Raw genomic sequence first — 17,755 nt, 5'->3', positions numbered from 1 at the left:
TTTCTAAGCGCCTACTACATAGTTCACATGTTTTCTCATTGAATCCCTATTTTACAAAGAGGGGAACTGGTACTCAGAGGGGTCAAGTATTTTCCCCAAGGTCCATAAGTAGTACATAGAAGAGCAGGACTTGTAAAGGAGGTGGACCTTTGTCACGTTCAAACTCTCAGAAGGACCGTAGTCCTTGCCATTCATTAGGTTCTCAATGAATGATGCTGAAGTAAGCTAACCTAGCTTCAAAAACTTCTATATTCTATATTCTTTCAGAAAGAAGTAACATGTCATTCAAATATTTTGGAGCATCTACAAAACTTTTATTTGCATGGCTTCAAATAATATTGACTGGATTTGTACATGCTAAGTTGTCATTTCAATATTGGATTTAAGTTCCAGCATTACTGATATTCTTTAAAACATCTAGCTATTTGCATTTGTGCAAGACCACATCTGGGTACTTCGTTCTGCGTCCATCAAAATGGGTTAATGGTGGGTTCGAGGATAGAAATTTCTCCTTATTCATTTTTTATAATTATATAAATCAATGATATTTATTGAGTTTATAGAGTTGTGCAACTGTCACCATGATCCAGTTATAGAAATTTCCGTCACTCTGAAAATTTCTCTTGAGCTCATTTGCTGTTATTATTATGGGATATAACATATTATGGATTATTATGGAATGATAATAACCATTGATCTGCTTTCTGTCTCTATAAAGTTACCTTTTTTAGACATTTCATATAATTGAAATCCTACGATAAGTAGTCTTTGGCATTGGGCTTCTGTCACTTAGTATAAGATTTTTAAAGTTCATACATGTTGTAGCATGTATCAATATTTCATTTGTTTATATTACTGAATAGCTGATTGTATGGATATATACTATATTTTGTCATATTATCCCTTTAGCGTTTGATGCATATTTGGATAGTTTAGTTTTTGGCCATTACAAAAAATGCTTCTATGAATATTTGTGTATAAATCACTGTGTGGGCACATTTTCATTTCTCTGTAGTAGGTTACTAAGAGTGGAATTGTTGGCTCACATGGTAAGTTTATGTTTCAGTTTAAGAAATTGTCAAATTGTTTTCGAAAAGGGCTCTACTACTTTACATTTCCGCTAGCAGTGTGTGGGGGTTCCAGTTTCTCTACAACTTGCCGAAAACTTAGTGTGATCAGACTTTTTGATTATAATCATTCTTATAAGTATGCAAAGGTATTTCATTCTGGGTTTAGTCTGATTTCCTAACGGTTAATAATGCCTAGCAAATTTTCGTGTGCTTATTTCATGCGCTTATAACTCTTTGCACATGTTTTTGTATGCATGTTTTTATGACTTTTAGGTCTTTTCTTGTTTGTGAGTTGTGATATAGTATTATGTTATACAATAGTATGCTATATCATGTTATTAAACTATATATTATATACTATATTATATAATATATATTATGATAGAAGTCATTTATCAGATATTTATTATCCAAATATTTTCTCCCAGTCTGCTTTGCCTTTTCATTTTCTTAGTAGTGTCTTTTGAAGTAGAAATGTTTTTCATTTTAATGAAATAATATATATATATATATATATATATATATATATATATCTCGGGCTTTTGATTTTGTATCTAATAACTCTTTGCCTAACCCAGAGTCTTGAAATATTACACATATGTTCTCTTTGAAGAATTTTAATAGTTTTAGCTGTTACATTTAGGTCGGTAGTTGATTCTGGGTGAACTTTTGATAAGCATCTAAATTCATTCTTTTGCACGTGGATATCTAATTATACCAATACTATTGGTTTAAAATATAATTGAATTGCTTTTGTCAAAAAAAAATTGGCCATAAACATAAGGGTTTATTTCTGGACTCTCAATTCAGTTTCACTGATCTATGTGCTTATGCTATGTCAATACCACACTGTCTCTCTTTACTGTTGCTTTATAGTAAATTTTGAAATTTGGTAGTTTAAGCCTTCCAAATTTATTCTTTTGCAAAATTGTTTTGGCTATTCTAGGTCTTTGAATTTCAAATTTAGCTTGCTGTTTTCTAGAAAAAAATCCTGCAGAGATTTTGAAAAGGATTTCATTATATCTATACATCAGTTTTGGGAAAAACTTCATCAATTTGGGGAAAAATATTAATCCATGAATATGGCATATGTCCTCATTTATTTAAATCTAATTTGTTCAAGTAATGTTTTATGGTATTCACTATACAAATCTTGTACATCGCATGTTAAATTTATTTCAATGTATGTTATTCTTTTTGATGCTATTTTGAGTAGAAATGTTTTCCTGATTTTATTTTCTGATTGCTCATTGCTAGTATATAGAATTAAATTGATTTTAAGTATTATTTTTGTATCTTATGACCTTGTTAAACTCATTTATTCATTCTAGTAAATTTTGTGTGGGGAGGAGAAAGGGCATTCCTTAGGATTCTTTACACATAGGATTATGGTATCTGCAAATTTTATTTCTTCAGATTTGAATTCTTTTCATTTCTTCCCCCTCCCATACTCCTCCTGCTACTTCTCCTTGCCTTAATGTATCAGCTAAAGTTGCCAGTAAAATGTTGAATAGAAATGAAGAGAACAGATTAGAACGTGTTTCTCTTTTTCCTCATCTTTAGGGTAAAGCCTTGGGTCTTTCATCATTAAGTGTGATGTTAGATGTAAGTTCTTTGATGTTTTTCTTAAGGAAGACCTCATTTATTCCTAGTTCGTAGTGAAGTTTTATTATAAAAGATGTTGAATTTTTTTCACAAGGTCTTTGCATTGATTGGGATTACCATGTGAATTTTGTCCTTTCTTTCATTAATATGGTGCATTACACTAGTTGATTTTCAGATATTTAGCCAAACTTCCATTCCTGGTATAAATTCCACTTGGCCATGATGTATAATCCTTATATGTTGCTGAATTCAGCGTGCTATAATTTTATTAAAGATTTATACATCTCTATTCATGATAGCTATTGGTCTATAGAATTCTTTTCTTGATGTCTTTGTAAGTTTTTGTTGTCATAGTAATACTGGCCTTAAACAATGAGTTGGGAAATATTCCCTTCAATTTTCTGGAAGAGCTTGTCGAGGAATGGTATTATTTCTTTAAACATTTGGTATAATTTATCAGTGACGCAGCCACTTGTGCCTAAATTTTCTCTGAGAATATTTTTGATTAACAATTCAATTTCCTTTCATGGTGTAGATCTATTCAGCTTCTTCTTTTTCTGAGTTAATTTTGGTAATCTGTATCTTTCTAGCAATTTGTCTGTATAGTCTGACTTGTCTAATTTGTTGGCGGTTAGTTAAACTACTATTTCCTCATAAACCTTTTAATTTCTGTAGAGAAGGTAGTGATGCCCCTTTTTCATTATTGATTTTGGTAATTCGTTACTTTTGTTTTATTTTCTTAATCAGGCTAGCTAAGGGTTTATCAAATTTATTTATGTTTTGAAAGAATCAGCTTTGGTTTTGTTGATTTTCTCTATTGTGTTTCTGTTGTTTTATTTCGTTGATTTCCTCTAATATTTATTATTTTCTTCCTTCTTGCTTTGAGTTTCATTTGCTTTTTTCTTTATAATTTGCTAAGGTTGAAACTTAGAAGATTAATTTGAGACCTTTTTTTCTTTTCTAATATGTACATTTAAAGATTCAGAACCTCTAAGAATTAAGCTGCATCCTGTAAATTTTGAAATGACATGTTCATAGTTTCAATGGCTCAAACTATTTTATGATTTCTCCTTTGCCCCCTGAGTTATTTAAAGTGTGTTTTTAATGTCCATATATTGAGGTTATCTCAGATTTGTTTCTGTCGTGGATTTCCAATTTAGAGCAGTCAGAGACTATACTTAGTATATTTGCAATTGTTTAAACTTTTTGACAATTGTTTTAACACTCAGCAAGTGGTCTATCCTGGAGAATGTTTTATGTGTGCTCGTGCTTGAAAAGTGTGCATTCTGCAGATATTGGTTGAAGTGTTCTATTGTTGTTGATTAGAGCAAGTTGTTTGATAGTGTTATTCCATTCTTCTATGTCCTTGCTGATTTCTTTCTAGTTTTTCTATCAGTTTTCATGCATAGGCTATTGAAATATTTAACTATTGTTATTAAATTGTTATTTCTCCTTTCAATGTACTTTGGAGCTTGATTGTTAGGCGTATGTGTATCTATAATATTTATATATCCTTGATGATGTTTTTATTGTTATGAAATGTTTGTCTTTGTTTCCAGTAATATTTCTTGTCTTAAAGTTGCTTTTGTGTGATATGAATATAGAAACTCCAGCTCTTTTATGGTCACTATTTTAAAATTATATATTTTATTTTTCATTATTTTATTTTCAACATATTTATGTCTTTAAATCTACTGTGTGTCTCTTGTAGACAGCATTTACTGGGGTTTGGTTTTTAACCCAGTCTGACAATCTATGTTATTTGAGTGGGGTTGTATAGACTACTCACATTTAATGTAATTATTGGTATGTTTGGCTTTACCTCTACCATTTTGATATTTGTTCTGTTTTGTTCCTCTTTTCCTCCTTTACTGTCTTTTTTAGGTCAATATCTTACAAGTGCCATTTTAAATCCTATGTTGATTTTTCTTACTATATATTTTATTTTCTTAGCAGTTGCTTTCAGAATTAAAATATGTGTCTTATCTCCCAATCTACTTCAAAATAATACTAACTTAATTACAGTGAAATGTGGACTCTTTGCTTCAGTATATCTTCTTTTGTCCCTCCTTAGTGCTAAGATTTTTTATATATGTTATATCTATATATTGTAAACAGAAAAAACAATTATATTTTTTGCCTTATTCAGTCTTATATCTTTTAAAAATTTAAGAGAAAAAATGATAAAATACACATTTATAGAGTTTTGTTATTTACCCAATCATTTACCATTTTAGTGCTCTTCATTTCTGCTTTTGGAGTTGAGCTTCCTTCTGGTGTCAATTCCTTTCAGCTTGAGAGATTTCCTTTTGTGTTTTTGGTAATTTAGGTCTGCTAGGGATGAATTTTTCTCAGTCTTTCTGTATCTGCAAATATCTTTATTTCAGCTTCATATTTGACAAGTAATTGTGCTGATGTAGAATATGTACTTGACATATTTGTTCCCTTTCAGCACTTTGAATATGCCCTTTATTTCAATGTCTTCTGCATACATTTCTTTGAGGAGAAGTCAGCTGTTAATCCTTTCATTGTTCCTCTGTATGTGATGAGTTGTTTCTCTTGCTGCTTTCAAGATTTCTTTGTCTTTGTCTTTCAGTAATTTGACAATGGCGTGTCAAGGTATGACTCTTTTTGTGTTTAGCCTGCTTGAGTTTTGTTGAGCTTCTGAGATTTGTGGATTAATAATGACTTTCATCAAATTAAGGCTATTTTTGCCATTATTTTGTCAATTTTTTAGCTCCATCTCTCTCTGTGCTCCTTCTGTGACTCCCATAACACATCTATTGGTTATCTTCATATTTTTTCATATATCTCTGAGACTCTTCATTTTTCTCAATCATTTTTTCCCTCTTCTTCAGATTGGATAATTTCTATTGATCTATGTTCATGCTCACTGATTCTTTCCTATGCCCTATCAAATATAGTGCTGAGCTCCTCTAATGAATTTTAAATTTTAGTTATTGGTTTTTTCAATTCCAAAATTTTCATTGCTTTTAAATTCCTATTTTTTGTTGTTATTGAGATTCTCCATTTGTTGATCCGTTGACATACTTTCCTTTAATTCTTTAAACATGGTTTCCTGTTGTTCTTTGAACAAATTTATTATAGTTCCTTGAACATTTTTGTCCGCTACATCTGACATCTGGGGACACAGATAAATTATCTATCAAAAGATTTTTTTTAATTCAGTATGGGTCATGCTTCTTTTTTCTTTGCACATGTCATAATATTTTGTTGAATACTGAACATTTTAGATGCTATATTGTAGCAACTCTGGGTTCTGATCCATCATTCCCCTTGAGGATTGTTGCTATTGTTTTTGTTTGTTTATATGTTAATAAACATAACTTGCCTAGACTAAATCTGTGAAATCTCTCTCCTCTACAATGTGGAGTCATTGATGTCTCTGATCAGTTTTATTTTTTCTGTTTTAGTTTTAAATTCATATTCCTAGGTGTTGACCTGTATCTTCAAAGACAGAGATTTTAAGAGGTTGTGCCCAAATGCCACAAACCAATAAGTCTTCCATTTTTTGCTGATGGATCTGTGTGTGGGTTGGGACCACATTCATAATTTAGCCAGATTTCAATGCTCCCATGCTTCAATTTTCTGATAGTCCCTCTCATGTCTCCTCTGAGTTTGCACTTATGTTCCATCAGCTAGGGATATGTCAGTAGCTTGCACTCACTTTAGACTATGCTGCATATGCACATGGCCTTGGGTCATTCCAGCATATGTGGAGAAATTATCAAGCCTCACGTGGCCGCCTAATCTTCTAGAAATCCCTGTTAACATCCCCAGCTAGTTTGTAAGTCCACAGTGACAACACTCCAAATTACGTGATCTTTAAAACCCCTTGCAGTGGCAGTGAGGCTGCTGGTTTTCACAGCCTGCTCCACCCTGGTTGACCTTTCACAATGGGGAACCAGGGATGGGAGCAGTTCTAGGCAAGAACATTACAGATTCCCATTGTTTCCATTTGCTATTCAATAGTTCTCATAAACAAATATTTTGGGTTTTTTCCTATGCTTTTGGTCAACTTCCAGAGTGCTAAACTGTTTTGACAGTTTTGTACACCTTTGTAGTCACTTGTTGGGGAGGGGACTTGTTGATTTCCTTATGCCATCATGCTAGACTTCTATACACGTTTCGTTTTTTGGTGCCTAACACAGTTCCTGGCTCATAGTGGACTCTTAAAGTTTGTTGAATTAGTAAATTAACTAAGGGAATAAGAAAAAGAATGTTGTCTCATGCAGCTCAGGGATTCCCAAATGTAAGTTGATGGCTTTGCTGTTTTTTGTGAGAGTGTACAAGAGATATAATCTGGAGATAATTGGTCTTCAACTCAGAATGATTAACTAACAAGACTTATGGTCCCTAGAGATAAAGTGGAACAAGTTGTATATACATGCCAATTTCTGACAGTTTCTAGACACATCTATAGACCTCATGTTGCTTAAGACAGACTCTAGCTGTTACACAAAGTAAGGGAATTGTGTTTAATGATTTAAGCAGCATTTTAATTTTGATTTCAGTTCCCAGTGCTATTTGTTGGTTGAAGAAGGATTACTAATTCAAGATGTTTATAGAATATCCAAGTTGCTTATTTCATACCAATAACTCAAACCCAGCCAGACCATTTTTATATGTTTATGTTATGTCTCTGAACAAGAAAGAATATTTAAATAAATAGTTGGCCTCCTAAAAAGTCAAATAAGTGAAATAAAAACAGTTATACTTGGGGTTAGCTTACCCATACTGCTAGTTTAAGTTTTAGAATTTTTTTTTCAAAACAAAAATGCTTAAGATTTGCAAAAAAAACTATGTAACAGAAGCTGAGTTACCAGTTTTAGAAGCTGTCACTAAAATTGTCTTCATAGCCATTTAACCATAGTTATCCTTCCCACATTTCCAGCTTTTGAGAGAACATAAAATCCAAGCACTGTCAGTGGTTCATTTATACCACCATATGGCATGATTCTGCTCTCTTTCCAAACTCTTCCAGCCTCTGGTGTTAGTCAGACTCCAAATATCTCCTCCCATACTTAAATCCCTACATACACACATACACACACACACACACACGCACACACACACACACATTTCTATTGACTGCTGCATTCACTTTTTCCCTCTAGGATAAGTGCAGTTGGGTAAGGTCACTCCATATTCAAGTCTTCCCTGTATAACCAGCTGGTGAAGCTGGCTTCCAAGACTCACCACCAGAGTTGATTGAGATAAGCTCCAAAGTCAGCTTTATAACTTTGGATGCCTCCAGTATAGTGATAGTGTCCCTATCGCTAGACTTTCTCAAACAAATATTGGACAAATAGTCATTCATGTTGTGGCTGCTCATCAAACATTTAGCTAAACTGCTCCATGAGCAATCCAATCTGACAATGAAGTTAAATAGAGTAAGGATATCTGGATTAATGATCAATTCAATGTGACAACCAATGCAAATAATGTAAGAGTATTTAGATCAATTAAAATAACATGGACTAAGAAACCTCATAGACTTAAATAAGGCAGAGAAAATGCCTTGATATCCCATAGAATAGGGTCTTCCTGTTTATTTTTTTCATTTGGATAGATCCAATAGAATTTTAATGAAAATAAGAGACCTTTTGATGTCAATTCAAAAATAGATTCAAGAACCAAATGATATAGTTCCTGTTGTTCACACAGACATCATTCTAGGAACTCTACAGGGGATTATAAATGGAAGGCCCCCCTGAAGTCCCCTTATTCCTTGTCTTTTGGTTTCTGTGTTTATCTCCATCATAACTCTTATCATACACATTGTAATAGGTTTTTGCATCAATTTACTCCTTTTCTAGACAATGAGCTCCTTTGGAATAGGGACTACTTTTCTCATACATAAGAGGTTTTGTGACACTAAACTAATTTTCTAGAAAATGAGCTCCTTTAGGCCAGGGAGACTGTTTTATTAGTTTTTTTTCTTTTTTGAATCTCTAGTGCCTAGCATGGTATATGATACACAGGCTCTCAATTGTTTGCTGACTTAATCAATGTACAAAGGGAAGAAGAAGGGAAATGAGATCAAACACTCACTCATACTTGCTTCCCAATAATGCTCAGACACTTGGTGAAGTGACAGGACTGACAAATTGCACTTTTTGGATAAGTGATGAGTGACTTTTATTGCAAGCCTTATTATTGGACTAATTCTATGACTCCAGAGTTTATCACATTGCCCTGCTTAGTTGACTGTGTTATTTGAAACCAATTAAGGATTTTGAAAAATCTTGAAAGTGTAGGAGACTAGAATTTGCTACCCCAAAATGTATCTATTTTGTTTGGTTATTTTTAATAACAGAAGACTCTGGAAGAAACTTTGACTTTCCTCCTAACTGCCTAAAAGAGTTTTAGAAGGCGTATCCCAGAAAGGAGCTATCACCATAGATAACTATGGTATAATATGAACTGGGTCTGGTAGACAGGGAGGAACCTAGCAAAGCCCATTTGATCAAAGTCCTCTCCATGTCCCATTGTTTCTGCAAGGCATGGCAAACATTTGTCACAAAACATTTGCTTTTCCATTTCCATATGAATTACCTTCTTCCCATTTGAAATCCCAGGCCACTACCCACAACATCTTCTTTTGTCTTTAGCTGAAGATGGTATTTAAGGTGGTGGCTTTGGCCATTTTGTCAAGTTACTCAGTTTTCCTTGGTGTCTCCCATGTATACATGTTATTAAACTCATTTGATTTTCTCCTTTTAGTCTATAGAATGTCAGTTTAATTCTTAGACCAGCCAGAAGAACCTGGAAGGATAGAGGAAAATTTCTTCCCCCTTACAGGAACAAATATAATGAAAATGGAGACATACCAAAAATGCAGATAGAAAAGGTATAGAAGAATAGTTGTTAATAGAGTTTCTTTTAAAACTAAATCCTAATATAAGCAAAAAAATATCTCTCATTTCTGCAACGATGTTGTGAAGATGCATGTACTGAGCATTCACTATGTGCAGGCGTAGTACTTTGTGGTGGGAATACAAACATGGACACAGCCCAATTCCTGTCTTCAAAGATCTTAAATCCTAATTGGAGACAGACAAGGTCATAAATAAATAAAAGCAAAAATGTGTCAAAGTTGCTCTGTTTGAAATGTGTTCAAGGCAGTGTTCCAAGAAAGGGTATGGTCAATTACACGAGTCTCAAGGTCAAGGAAGGCTTGGTAGAGAAGGTAACCTTTGAGCTGAGCATTGACGGTAAATAAGATTGGCCAGGTAGATGAGGGGAAGGAAACACGAAACAGTGTGAATATAAGACATGATAATGTGATAGCCCAAAAGCCATGTGCAAGTGGTGAAGGTAGCTGTGGGTTTCACTGAAATGAGATCTGTACCATCAGGTGCTGTCAGGTGGAAATGGCAGAGTAAGTAGCATATTTGATAGCAACCAAGATAAGGCTCCCTTGCAAATTGAACTTGAAACAAGCTAGATATAAATACAGATCTATTAAGGCAAAGCTCTTCATGTGTCAGTATCTATTAACTACTTGATGCTGAGATGTATTTGTGCTGAGTGGCAGGAGCTGGTGGGCCTGCCAGTCCCAGTAGGGTATAAGACCAAGAGAGGTTTTTTCCCAAAGAGAAGTATTTGCTTATAAGTACATACAACCCCTGTTGTATTACAATGTGATTATACTTCAGGCTCTTCTGAGAGATAAAATTGTCTATGATGGAAATCAGAGGGAGAGCACAATGCAAGGCTGGGGGCTGGTTGGCAGCATGCAAGATCAAACTCTCTTTTAAATTGTATCAGACAAAGGATTAACATTGGATTTTGTGATATTTTTGACTGATACTCATATAGTTCCATTAATAACAATCTTCGGAAATTATCTGAATGCATCTACTTAAATGACAAGAATGAATGATAAATTATATCTCTATAACTGTCTTTAAAAAGAGGGAAATATTCTGTAGTTAGACAGTGGGGATTAGGCTTTGCTCTATATTTTCACAGTTATATTATTTCCTCGCCTCAAATTAGTAAAGTGGAGCTGATGGTTTTCCCTGGTTCCATGGAGCAACATATTACACTACCAGGAAGCCAGAGTTCTCCTTCTGTTTTGTCTATATCACCTGCAAGATACCATAATACAAATGTCCCTCACTGTGATGAAAAATGCACATTTATAAGCAGAATGATGTCTGGTTCAATATTGTGTTTGTGTTTATCCGGTATGCTCCTCTGAAAGGACAAACACATGCCTTTCATTCACCATCTGATTTTTATTCTGTTCTAACTCTCTCCTTACCATCCACGCAGAGCTCTGTAGCTTCCAGCCCAGATTCCTGAGATAGCAGACTGGTACTGCTGCCACAGGAATAAGATGCAAAAATGAAAGTTTTGACTCCAATAAAATTTTTAAATGCTTTTTTGCTTTTTTCCTCAAAATATTTTTTGTGAACTTTTACATGTACTGAGTTTCATGAAATCCTATGGCTCTTCCAGCAATAACCTATTACAACTCTTTGTCCTATTACCCAGGGTTAAACTTGATTGAAGTAGGACCAGATCTGAATGTCTAATAACCATTTTAGATTTCAGCAAAATTAATAATGTTGTTTTATCCATGAAAGTACTTTGGAAGGCTTAATTGTACTGATGCAGTAGAAGTTGGCAATATTGTTATTATTGTAATTCACATACTTCAGGCTACACCAGTGTGGAGATAAGAATAGCATCTTAATAACAATTGCAAAAACAATTGTACATTCACCAGTCTTTCCTCTTATTTCTCCCAAATAGTTCTCGGAAACCCTAGAATCTCTTATGTAACCCATGGACAGTTCGTGTTCTCAGAAACTTCTTTAGAAATAGCCATTTTTCTTTTCTTATGCTGTGGCTTGCTCTAATGATGTCCGCTATTTCAATGTTCAGTCTTGCTGTCCCCATTAAACCATTTAAATGTTCTAGTAATTTTAATATCTTTCATCTAGGTCACATCATCCTAGCTTCTTCTTGCTCCTGAAAGAAAGTAAATATAATTATTCAGACCATGAGCTACACGTTCAGATTGAAAACAGTCACAGCTTATATCATCAATTTTTCCAGTTAGACAATCACTAGCTGTCACTTGTAAAGCTTTCTCTTTTTCGGATTTTTGTAAAATAGGGTATGATGTATAGTCAAACGAGGCGAATCTATTCTAGTCATTAATTTTCACTATTCATGGGGGAGTGGGGGAAGGAAGGAGAAATGTTCCTGGTTTGACAACGCTTCATGATTTAGCCATCCAGTGAAATAGCCTCTCTGGGTCAAACTAAAATGAGCCACCTTGTCAATTAGTACCGGCATCCTCTCCAGTAAGTAGATCTGTCTCTTTATACTGCTTCATTGTGTGGAGAAAAAGCTTCCCCAGAGTGAGAGTTGTTCATTTGTTGTGGTATAGAAGTCTTTAGTTTTGTGTTGGCGGAATAGCTTAGATTTTTAGAACAAAATATCATCCCTTTAAAAATTATTTGCCCTGGAGTAACTATGATTTCTCAGAAAGTATATGACAGATGAGACAGCCTTGGGCAAACATTTTTATAACATACTTTCCAGTTGGGCTAGACCTGAGCTTCTGTTAGCTTGACCAAGTGGCATCTCCTTCCCCAGCATCAATTGCATAGTTAGATTTATAAGAGGTTGAGGCATCTACTGGGAAACCAACTCAAACAATAAAGGAGTTCAGGCATGTCTGAAAGGATGGAGGATGGGTAGACTCAATGGTAACCAAAATGCAAAGTGAGGGTAACTAAGCTCCACAGAGTGAATTTATTATAATAGAAGATGAAGTCTGGTTCAATGATAAAGATTCTGTGACAGGGCATGTGGGTGAGAAGAGAAAGGCAGTTCTGTTTATAATGTGTTGGCTGGTGAAAATAACTTTATCTGTAATATAACAGGTGACCCTTGCTGGTTCTTTCATTTCTGTTCCTATCAATGGTTACACATGTGGACACTTTTTTTTCTAGTGTAACTAAAAATACAAATGCGTATTTACACACTTACTTGTATAACAGATTAAAACCTCAGTCTGTGTATTGCAGCAGCATAATTACATCCACACATAAGTATTTGCATATGAAAGTCCTTGATTTGCATGGACAATTATAAGTACTCTTTTTTTGCTGATGCAAATTAAGAAGCACCTTTGGAAAATTGGTCTCATAATTTCTAATCATATATCATTGAGTGGTACATACAGTTTTAGGAAAGGAGTTGGCATCATTTTATGAATAAGAAGTCATTTAGGCAGATTTTCACTGGGAGAAATGCTTAACAGAATAATTTTTTTTCTCCTAATAATGCTTAAAAATTGAGTATTCAACAGTGCAAAGCTGAAAGAGAGAAAAGACTGACTTGGTGGTTCCCAGATAAGCACAGAATGGTATACTTGACTTCACTTGACTATCACATGAAGAATTTTATAAGTGTTTTCATTAGAAGTAATCAGAGGATTATTTGTTTGTAATCTTTGCACCTCAAAGGATTGAAATCCCTGAAAGGAAGGAATTGTGGGAAGTCACTGGTAATGTTTAAAAGGGTCAAATCTCTTGCTTTAGAGGGCAAAGGGCAATGCCAGGCATTTTCAGTCATAGTCCCCAGGTTTCTGTCTCTTCAAATAAATTTCAATGTGAGTTAAATATTTCCTAAGGGATAGAGAAACTCACATTAGAATCTTACAGTTGTCAAAAAGCCCAAGATCTCTCAGAAGACTTAACTATTTTACGTGATCTTTAATGTCGACTTTCTGTCCAAAGTGTTTGGTCTCTATTGGGTGTTTCTCCCCAGTTATCAGTTATTTAGATATGTGAATTTGCTTCTTGGTTATGAGCATGATCAGGAAGAGAAAATTTTCAGTTCTGTCATTTACGTACTTTCAGTAATTACACTTGGTTTATTGGGTCACAAGAAATGACATTTTGTTTCCAAGTGAATAGAGTTATAATGAATTCACCTCAGATAGTTAAGTCTGTAATCGAGGTGACTCTGCCCTTATAAAATCACTCTGTAGTAAGCCTTTTATTCCCTCTGTTTATCTAAGAATATAGTCATCTTGAACACGTAAAACACATGCTTCTTAGATGGCTGCTGACTTCTCTATCCAAAGGGAGGTGGAAAAATAGATCTTTTCAAAGGGCATCGGGATGCTGTGTTGGGCACACATAACCACAGGTCAGTGACTCAAGGTTCAAGTAAGATATATTGCCAGCTTGGTGGAATGAGCCATCACTTTTCACTTCATTCAAGGCCCACATGGATCTGTGTATCTGCCAGCAAGGATTCTGGACATCGTTACCCCCACACATTCCATTCTTGTACTTTCAGATCTGTTAGCAATTCCAGAAACTGTTATTGCCTTGGCATATTTATTAAATTTAAACTTAGAATTGATTCCCAGTTGTTTCATTCATGTATATACATATATATATGTATATATATATACACACACATGTATATATACATAAGAAAGAGGTGTGAATATATATATGAATACATAAAAAACTGAATATATATACAGTATGTGTATATATGTGTGTGTGTTTTTTCCAAATGAATAATTCATCCATAATGATAGTAAAAGATTTTTTTAACTCGCTTGGAAGTAGATATTGAAATCTGAAGCATTTTTGAGAGTACTTCAATAATTACAAGAGCTTTTTGTATCTGTGATATATATTATGTTTACAGGTATCATGAAAGCAAGGCCAATATAATAATTCCTATTTTATAGATGAGAAAACTGAGGTAGAGATGGCTTAAATTATTTGTTCAAAGTGATAACTCTAGTAACTGGAGGATGCAACTGAATTCACCCTCAAGGACCCCTAGTTTGGTGCTCTTCCTAGTACTGCCAGGCCTGTGTCTTCCTCTCTGGTATGTCCAGTAGTGCCCACCACAGCCTTGGATAACACATAGATTCTAAGCTAAGACGTCTTAAACTAATGCAAGTTTCTTCCTTAGAGATCTCAAAATGTGCCCAAATCAAGTATGCTCAGTGGTCTCACCTGCTAGCCTGACTACAATATCTTGAAAAATTCTGAGAGAAAGAGCTACAACTTAGAAGATAAAATTATCATCTTAAATATCCTGAATATTTGTATCATGTTGTATATGACATATTTCGAGGTGGGTGTGAGAAATCATGGCGGAATACCATCCGTGTATATCTCATTAAACAGCAACAGTACATACTACCACTCTAGGATCTAATGAAGTTGGAAGCCTTTCTTCTGCTGTGCAAATCTCTTCAAGAAACTCTCTGGTGTCCAAATTTGGCATGCAGCCTTGTCCACCTGTCCAACACACACTTATTCCATCTTGTCTGGCCTCCTGTGGGACTTACCTCTATTATTACACTGTGTTGCACATATTTGCCCCAGGTTTCAGGTGTATCCCTTCTGTCCCTTCAACCAGGTTACAAACACCTGCAGTGAAGGGATAGTACTTGAGCTCTTTCTTATTTCCCTCAAAACCTACTAAGTCCTTAGTACATGCTTCCTGGATGAATAATAGAGTCTAAATAAACAGATTTTATGTTACATTTGTCAGCCATCTGTAGGCAGACTATATCACATTTGAAGCACCATGCTTTAGAAGATAGGAGAGGACATAAAAGAGAGTAGTAATTATGATGAAGTGGATGTAAAGTGAGATCTCGAAGATAGGGTAAATCCCTGTAATGGCAGTAGGTGTGGATGAGCTTACACAGCATATTCACATGGATATTTCTATAACAGATTGCAAGCTTTTTGAAGATACCTATAGAGCTTTGCACAAGGCATGGCAAAGAATACATACTCAGTTAATATTTATCAAGCTAATTAATAGAAGATGTTTACAGACAGGTAAAGAAGATACCTCCACCCCTACTTCCTCCTTTGAGTCTTCAAAATTCACCATTTGGTTAACCATCTGCCTTCCTAGCCCACAAGATTAAAGTGGGTAAGAGAGAAAACTATGGAAAGTAGAGAGGACAGACAATGCCCCTGCAGAATGACTGCCCTTCAGGCTTGGTAGCTGTCCTATATTCCTCAAAAGTCCAGGGGCATGTGCTGAAGAAAACATGCTCTTAGCGATGAGAGCAGGAACAGTTGAAACAGCGACAGCATGCTTCATAACGTGCAAATGTGCCTCACACCCACGCTTGGGCAATACAAGGACATGGTTGTACGGCCAGAATATGAGCACCAAACCCATGCTGGACTTTGCTGAAACTTTGAAATTTATCTTGCGAAGGAAAAACAGGGAAATCTGACTTTTTAAAAAGTCACAAAAGGCAAAAATAAAGGTGCTAACTTCCCCATTTAATTTATGCTAGGTGATTGTCAGGCACCAAAACATTCAGTGAATTACCGTTTCCCGTAAGCAGAGGTCCAGAGCCAATATTGGCTTCTCCTGTGGTCTGCAATGTCTGTTAATGTAACATCGTGAGCAAGAGGAATCAGGATTTTTCTGCATTCTGAAGGAAATGTCATTATCTGCTCCAGGATCTGCCTGGTCATCTGGTTGATGGCCAGGAGATTGGCCAACTGTGGTCATCTGGTCATTAGCCAGGAGATTGAGCAACTCCTGGCGATTCACTAGGATTTGCATAGGATGATCATTACGAAGATATAGTCCCCTGAAGATCCTACATCCTACCTACTGCTCAAGGGACAAGCTAATAATGGCTATGCACACAGCATCCTGGGTTATAGCAGATAAGAATTCAGACTTAATGTTGCCCAGGATGTTCAAAATCACATCAGAGAGAATAATTTGACATGAGGATAAATAAATAATACATTTGCTAGTTAGCCTGCAAATAAATGATGACTCCTGAAAACTGTACCTATTGGAATCCTATCTTTTTGAGCAAAATTGGACCCGCCATATAGGCAGAGCTGCTCCTCCATTTCTAACTTTAATATTGCTGCTTTGGCACAGGTATTCCTTTTTCATTAGAGCTTTTCAACCAGAAAAGCTAATATCTGAATATATTATTCTACATATTTACTTCAAACTTAACAGAACTGAAACTTGGTGGAGCAGTTTACATGCATGGAATACTAACAGGAGTGAACAGAGGAGTGGAAGGAAAGAGACAGAAATAAGATGGACAGTGACAGTGTTCCCGATATAGGAGTAATGTAAAAGGCAGAGCAAGATTCTCAGATAGGAAAGCTGGTCAGAAGCAAAGTATGTTCAGAAAAATGTAAAAAATAGCAAAACGTCCTACAGCAGACATTTTCCATGACTTTTATCAGATAGCAAGCATGTGGAATTCAAAAAGAAAAGACAGGAATATGGCTGAACTGCTCAGATCATTAGTGGAAATGAAAATTGGCTAATGGGTTCCCATACCTGAGGACATACAATCGGATCCTGGATTTATAAAGAAGGATGCACCTTGATGCTTCCAAAAATGGAATTCATAGAAAATTTGCTTTTGCTATTTATAAAAAAAAATAAAGAAAATCACTGATGGGACTGCTGAATCCATGTCAGCAGTAATGTTGCTGATTCCTTTGCGGTTATTGATTTACCTTTGAGTAGATGAGTTTAACGTTGGGAAGTGGCTTGGGGACAAGAATAAGTAATTTTTGTTCTAATATTCTTACTGTGGTTTTGAACTATGATTTTCAAGGGGCATTGCTATATAACTTTCCAGGTATATATTTATATCTTGTCATACCAACTAAACAGCCAAATCCTTAAGAGAAATCATGTATTTTACTTTTTATTCCGCCATATAGCCCATAGCACAGTGTTGGTTACATTGAAATGCACACACATACGCATGACAATACCCCCCAAAAGACTCACATGTGGAGAGGACTGGATTGGAGCTGGGTGGTGGGCAACCCCTACAGTGCTGCCCTTAGACACAGGGTGATTGCTTACGGCAAAGAACTGTCTCTTGCAAACACTTTAAGGATGGGTCATCTCAGTATCCCCAACATCTAGCATGAAGCCTAGCACAGAGAGGATACCCAGTAATGGGCAAATAAAAAGGCATATTTAATTTGCGATTCTACTTAAAGTACAGACCCACTTTGTAACCTGTCTCT

General features: G+C 35.2%; 1 long non-coding RNA gene across 1 annotated transcript in view; it reads left to right on the top strand.

The window, feature by feature from the left end:
* The window catches only part of LOC138917714 (uncharacterized), a 64,722-nt gene that overhangs the window by 5,771 nt on the left and 41,196 nt on the right, over nt 1–17,755 (top strand). The window lies entirely within an intron of this gene.

This window comes from Equus caballus, chromosome 15, assembly GCF_041296265.1.
Source record: "Equus caballus isolate H_3958 breed thoroughbred chromosome 15, TB-T2T, whole genome shotgun sequence".
Lineage (NCBI taxonomy): Eukaryota > Metazoa > Chordata > Mammalia > Perissodactyla > Equidae > Equus > Equus caballus.
Note: the sequence above shows the minus strand (reverse complement) of the source record. Positions and strands in the feature narration are given on the sequence as shown.